Source organism: Carlito syrichta, unplaced genomic scaffold, assembly GCF_000164805.1.
Source record: "Carlito syrichta isolate Samal-C Ts95f unplaced genomic scaffold, Tarsius_syrichta-2.0.1 Scaffold304255, whole genome shotgun sequence".
NCBI classification, from domain to species: Eukaryota; Metazoa; Chordata; class Mammalia; order Primates; family Tarsiidae; genus Carlito; species Carlito syrichta.
The window spans coordinates 70,969-77,608 of NW_007248351.1; the positions used below are offsets into that span (position 1 = coordinate 70,969).

The following is a 6,640-nucleotide window of genomic DNA, read 5'->3' on the forward strand; positions in this document are numbered from 1 at the left end:
TGCTCTGCGGGGCCGTGGCGGTCGGCTGCGCGCTGCTCCTCGCCCTGAAGTTCACCTGCAGGTGAGGCGGCCCGGACCCTCGGAGTTCCGGCCCGACGGCACGTGGCCGACTCTGGGCCTTCGGACCTGGGGGTCGCAGCGGCCTCCGCGGGGTCGTCGGGCCTGGCCTGGCCCGGAGCTCCGCCCCCTCCCCGGGCCCGCGGCCGCAACCTCCCACTTCCCCTCCTCCCAGCCGGTCCGCCCGCCCGCCGACCACGCGTGGAGGCTTCCGAGGATTTCCGCGTCCCCCGTCCCGTTCTAGTGCCCAGGGCCCCGAGCCGCTCGTCACCTGCCACTTCCGCCCGGTTGCAGAGCCCTCGTGGCTGCTCTGCCGCTTCCCCTGAAGCTTCCCGCGCCGCGACCCACAGCCGCTGGGGAGTCCCAGACCCCTCTGAGGATTTGTGCACGCCCTGACACCGCGACCTTTTGCGGCCACCTCCGGCGTGCAGAGCGCCCGCCTGGGCCAACGAGGACGGCCGACGACCCTATTCCCTCGCGCGGGGGCGGGGCAGGCAGTAAGCACGTAAATGTCATTGTTCAAGGCTTGAGTAAGTGCTGCTAGGCAGGGAATAGAAGCGATGAGAGTGGGACAGAAAGAGCTTCCTAGGGAAGCTCACACACGAAGCGGAAGAGGCCACCTGGGAAGGGCGGGGAGGCTGTTGAAGGTGGAGGGGGCAGCAGGCGCAGAGGTTCTGAGGCAGGTCGAGCTTGGTGTTCTCCTGGAACTGGAAAGACGTCTGAGGAGGCTGGAGCACAGTGAGCAGGAGGCGTGACAGCGGATGCGTCTCTTTTCAGGAATGCACACAGATACAATTTCGCTTTATGTTTGAGGTGTATTTCCGGTCCTCAGATCCACAATGTATCTAGTGGTACTCCAGTTTATAATATCTGTGTGTTGCCACTACATCAGCCTAGAGGAAGATTTCAGTTCAACAGTTTTGAGTTTGTTGAGTACAGTATGTGGCCCCTGTTGTCAAAGACGTGTCAGGGGATTGGGGATTTTAGTGGAAAGAGAACAAGTTATAATAGCTCTTACTGAACCTTTGCCCTGTGCTAGGTGCTGTACTACCAGGAGAGTTTCTTAATTTTGGCACTTAGTATTTGGGGCCAGATAATTTTTTTTCTTGTGCAGTGCTGTCCTGTGTCTTGTAGGCTTGTTTACCAGCACCCCAGTCTGTCCACTAGATGCCAGTAGCACACACCCCAGAGGTAACACCAACAGTGGCTTTCGACATTGCCTGGTGTCTCCTGGGAGCAGAGTTGCTTGCCTGGGAATTACTGTTTACATGAATGCATTTATTCATTTCGCACATAATTGAGAACCTTGTGTAGATTTCGTTTAAATCTCCCAGTCTTCAATAAAATCTGGATAAACTGTTGACTTTCCCTATTTACAGGTCAAGGAGTCCAGCCTTGGTCAAATTACAAAACCTTCCCCAAGTCACACCCACCTATTAAGTGACTGAACTGGAATTTGAGTCCTTTATTGTCAGGCCCTAGACTTTTAAACTTGCTCTATATTATTGTCTCCCACAAGGAAAATACATAAAGTATTTTACAAGTTAGTATGTTGGACAGTGGCATTTGGGTTCAAATTAGGAAGAGGTCCTCCCCTCCCCTCCCAGGGTGTGGAGTTTGTTGATTTCATTTTTCCATCTATAGAAAGAATGCTGATTGTTTGTTCCGAATCAGTATGACTTAATAGATGTGAAAGTCCTTTGAGATTTCAGAAGAAGAAAGTGTCAATCCAATTGCTAGAGCTGGCAGAGCAAGATCCTTACCTGCTTCAGGAAGTAGAGGGAGCTGGTGAATGACTGCTTATTCATCTCCTTTCTGTGTCACTGGCAAATTTGACAGTCTTTTTTGTTTTTTTGTTTTTTTTGAGTTGGAGTCTGACTCTGTCACTCAGACTGGAGTGCAGTGGCTGCTCCCAGCCACCACAGCCTCGACCTGCTGGGCTCCGGCGATCCTTCCGCCTCAGCCTTCCAAGTAGTCGGAACTACAGGCACTTGCTACCATGCCTGGCTAATTTTTGATTTATTGTAGAGATGAGGTCTCACCAAGTTGCCCAGGCGGTTCTCGAACCCGCGGGCTCAGGCAATCCACTCACCTCAGCCTCCCAAAGCGCTGGGATCACAGGCTGAGCCACCAAGCCAGCTGACAGTCTTTTAATAGACTCAGATTAATCTCCTTAGAGTAATTTTTGATTGAATGGTGTTATGGTACTATTTTATAACTGTACAACTGACTCTGACATTTCTATATTCCTTTTAAGATCTTTAGTGAAGACATGGGCTTAAGAGAGAAAGAATATTTTTATATTTAATTTTTATGAATAGCTCCAGGCCTGAAATTGGTGACCACCTGCTTAGGTGTCTGCTGCTTAGCTGAGTCCAAACCAGATAGTATAGAAATGGTTAATTTGGGGTTGAACCACAATTAATAATTGTACATTTCAGGACATTTACCTGTCTGCATGAAATCTCTATGACTTCATCATGCTTGCATTCCCTTTACTCTGATTTGGAAGAGAAAAAATGTGTGTAGATATGTATGTGTGCTTTACTGCATTTTGTAATTTCAAAGCTGCTGCAGATCCTCTTTGGAAGGAGGTGATGTAGGGTATAAATTTCATATAAAAATTGGGACTGAGCCGGGCTCAGTGGCTCAGCCTGTAATCCCGCACCTTGGGAGGCCGAGGTGAGTGGATTGCCTGAGCCCGCGGGTTCGAGACCCACCTGGGCAACTTGGCGAGACCTCATCTCTACAATAAATCAAAAACTTAGCCGGGTGTGGTAGCGCGTGCCTGTAGTTCCAGCTACTTGGAAGGCTGAGGCAGAAGGATCGCCGGAGCCCAGCAGGTCAAGGCTGCAGTGGCCGGGAGCGGCCATTGCACTCCAGTCTGGGTTGCAGAGTGAGACTCCAACTCAAAAAAAGAAAAAGAAAAAGAAAAAAAAAATTGAGACTGCAACAGTCCTCTCTTGTTTGTTTTTTTAGAGACTTGCCCAAGCTGGGTGAAGTGACTATTCACAGGCATCACTGTAGCTCACTAAACCTCAATCTCCTGGACTGAAGCAGTTCTCCTGCCACAGCCTCCTGAGTGGCTGGGATTATAGTCACCTGCTAGCATGCCCAACCATATCAGGCCTTCTTATTTGCAACCAGCTCTTGAGTTTTTTATACTAGGGACTTAAACTTTATAGCTGCAGAAAGTCTTGGATCTAGGTATAGTTCCTCAGAAATGTGAAGTAAATTGAAGGGTTAAATGGAAACTTGTGGATGTTTCTGATGGAGTAGAGGCAAGTGTTTCTTTTCCCTAGCTAATGTTGATTTTTGTTGGCCTTGTATTTTATCTGGTTCATTTACTTTAGGATCTTCTCTGAACAGGCAGAGCAAAAACACCAAGTTGATGATTACCTTCTTTTTTTTGACGGTCAGAGACCTACATTTTCCCTCAAATTGCATTAATTGATGCTTCACCTGCAATTTAAATGATAGAAAAGTAATTCCTCCAAAGAGCAGAATTTTGGATCTCTTGAAAATGTACCACTTTTCTACTACAAGGCCTTCCCCCCATCTTGGCATGGCTGCCTTCTTGTCATTCAGGTCTTAACATCCTAACCACCACCCTATCAGAGGAGCTACCGTGGCCATCTGTCAGATCATCTTGTTACATTTTCCAAATAGCTGGCTGGCTTGATGGCTCAGCCTGTAATCCCAACACTTTGGGAGGCTGACGTGAGTGAATTGCCTGATTCTTCATGTTTGAGACCAGCCTGGGCAACTTGGCGTGACCTCATCTCTACAATAAATAAGAAATTAGCCGGGCGTGGTAGTACACGCCTATGGTTCTGGCTACTTGGAAGACTGAGGCGGAAGGACTGCTGGAGCCCAGTGGGTCAATGCTGGGGTGGCCGTGAGTGTGTCCCTGCACTACAGCCTGGGCGATGGAGTGAGTCCAACTCAAAAAAAAAAAAAAAAAAAGGCTTTTTCCACATAGCGGTGGTCATTTTCTGTGTTTTATTGTTTCCGTGTCTGATTGCTTTCCTGCCTTCCTCCCCTAGAAAGTAAGCTCCTTGCTCACATTCAGTACTTGTTGCTGTGGTCTCAGTACCTGTGCCTGAAGCACAGTAGCCAATGCTCAATACCGTCTCTGATTATTAGTGTTTCAGGCTATGCAGATATTCTACACAGATGGAAAGTTCTTTGATTGGAGTTTAAAAATGTTAAATGGGTAATAAACAGGTGATTTGCTCTATTTTTTTAAATTTTTTTATTTGGAGTCTCACCTTGTCACCCAAGCTGAAGGGCAGTGGCATGCTCACGGCCACCCCAACCTTGACCTGCTAGACTCAGGTGATCCTTCCACTTCAGCCTTCCACGTAGCTGGAACTATAGGCACGTGCCACCATGCCTGGCTAATTTTTTTTTTTTTTTAGTTGGAGTCTCACTGTCGCCCAGACTGGAGTGCAGTAGCCGCTCCTGGCCACCGCAGCCTCCACCTGCTGGGCTCCGGTGATCCTTACGCCTCAGCCTTCCAGGTAGCTGAAACTACAGGCACACACTACCACGCCCGGCTAATTTTTTTTTTTATTTATTGTAGAGATGAGGTCTCTCCAAGTTGCCCAGGCGGGACTCGAACCCGCGGGTTCAGGCAATTCACTCACCTCAGCCTCCCAAAGCGGGTAATTTTTTTTTTTTATCATAGAGATGAGGTCTCGCCAAGTTGCCCCAGTTGGTCTCAAACCCCTGGGCTCAAGTAATTCTCTCACCTCAAAGTGCTGGGATTATAGGCATGAGCCACCACGCCTGGCCAATTTGTTCCTTTTAACAACACTTTTGCTTGTTTGGGAATTTTATATAAATGCAGTCATGTTATATGTACTCTTGAATATTTGTCTTTTTTCATTCAGCATATATATTTTTTTTGGGTTGCTGTCTTTGTCTCCCAAGGCTGGAGTGCAGAGACATGCTCACAACCACTGTAACCTTGACCTACTGGACTTAGGTGATCCTTCCGTCTCAGCTTTCCAAGTAGCTGGAAACTACAGGCGCATACCACCATGCCCAGCTAATTTTTTGATTTATTGTAGAGACAGGGTTTTACCAAGTTTCCCAGGCTGGTCTCGAACGCCTGTGCTCAGGCAGTCTTCTCACCTCAGCCTCCCAAATTGCTGGGATTATAGGCTAGAGCCACCATGCCCAAAGCATAATTATTTTGAGACTCATCCAAGTTATAGTATATATAAGTAGTTTTGTTTGTTTGTTTTTGAGTTGGAGTCTCATTCCATCACCCAGGCTGGAGTGCAGTGGCACACTCACTGCCACCCCGTCGTTTACCTGCTGGGTTCTGATGATCCTTCCCTCTCAGCCCTCCAAGTAGCTGGAACTAAAGGTGCGTGCTACCACACCTGGCTAATTTTTTGATTTATTGTAGGGACGAGATCTCACCAAGTTGTCCGGGCTGGTCTTGAACCTGTGGGTTCAGGTAGTCCACTCACCTCAACCTCCCGAAGTGCTGGGATTACAGGCTGAGCCATGGAACCTGGCCTATATGAGTAGTTTTTAAGCATTTTATTTTGGAGTAACATTTAAATAAACTGGAGTAAGACTGTAACTCCGTTTATCCTTTTACTGATGAGTCATGCCAACTTTCTGATGCTTATTGTTCACATGATTTCTGATTTCCCATCCTTATGCTTTTTATCCTGTTTTATATTTAAAACGTGTCCCTGTTAGTTAGCATATAATTGAGTCTTGCTTTATCTTTTTTCCTAATGAGGTTGCTTAGTCCTTTTATGTTTAATGTAATTGTTGACATGATTGGGTTTGAGTCAGCCTTCTTGTTACTTGTTGCCATTTGTACCTTCTGGCTTTTGTTCCTCTCTTGGTCCTTTTGTGCCTTCTTTTGGGTAATTTTTTTTAGGTTTCCATTTTAACTCATTCGCAGTCACTGACGTGAAATTACATCATTCCAAATTCTGTTCCTGGTTGCTGCTGACGTGAATTAACGTAATTCCAAATTATGTTTCTGAATAATATATATTCGGTTTATAATCCAAATAAAAATACAAAGTACAGAATGCTAGTCAGAGTGATGTCTGAGGCAAATACCGGATATTTCTGCAACTTTCAGCTGTATTGTGAAAAAGGTGACTATTTATTTATTTATTTATTTTTTGAGTTGGAGTCTCACTCTGTCACCCAGACTGGAGTGCAATGGCCCCTCCCAGCCACCGTAGCCTCGGCCTGCTGGGCTCCAGGATCCTTCCTCCTCTGCCTTCCAAGTAGCTGGAACTACAGGAGCGCACTACCACGCCTGGATAGTTTTTTATTTATAGCGGAGATGAGGTCTTGCCAAGTTGCCCAGGCGGGTCTCGGACCCACGGGCTCAGGCAATCCACTTACCTCGGCCTCCCAAAGTGCTAGGATTACAGGCTGAGCCACTGAGCCCGGCCAAAAAGTGACAATTTAGAAAAGACCATTTCACTTGTGCTACATGATAGAAGCTTGAGGCAGCCGGTTTCATTTTTAAAAAAATTTTCAGCCGGGCTTGGTGGCTCAGCCTGTAATCCCGCGCTTTGGGAGGCTGAGGTGAGTG

General features: G+C 47.2%; 1 protein-coding gene across 4 annotated transcripts in view; it reads left to right on the forward strand.

Moving 5' to 3' along the window:
• The window catches only part of TXNDC11 (thioredoxin domain containing 11), a 72,737-nt gene continuing 66,097 nt past the window's right edge, over window positions 1–6,640 (forward strand). For 3 of the 4 annotated variants that reach the window (XM_021713126.1, XM_021713125.1, XM_021713127.1), the window contains exon 1: window positions 1–61. The gene's annotated coding sequence lies outside the window, so the exon portion shown is untranslated. The remainder of the gene's footprint in view (window positions 62–6,640) is intronic. The other variant, XM_008059568.2, reaches the window with a different exon arrangement.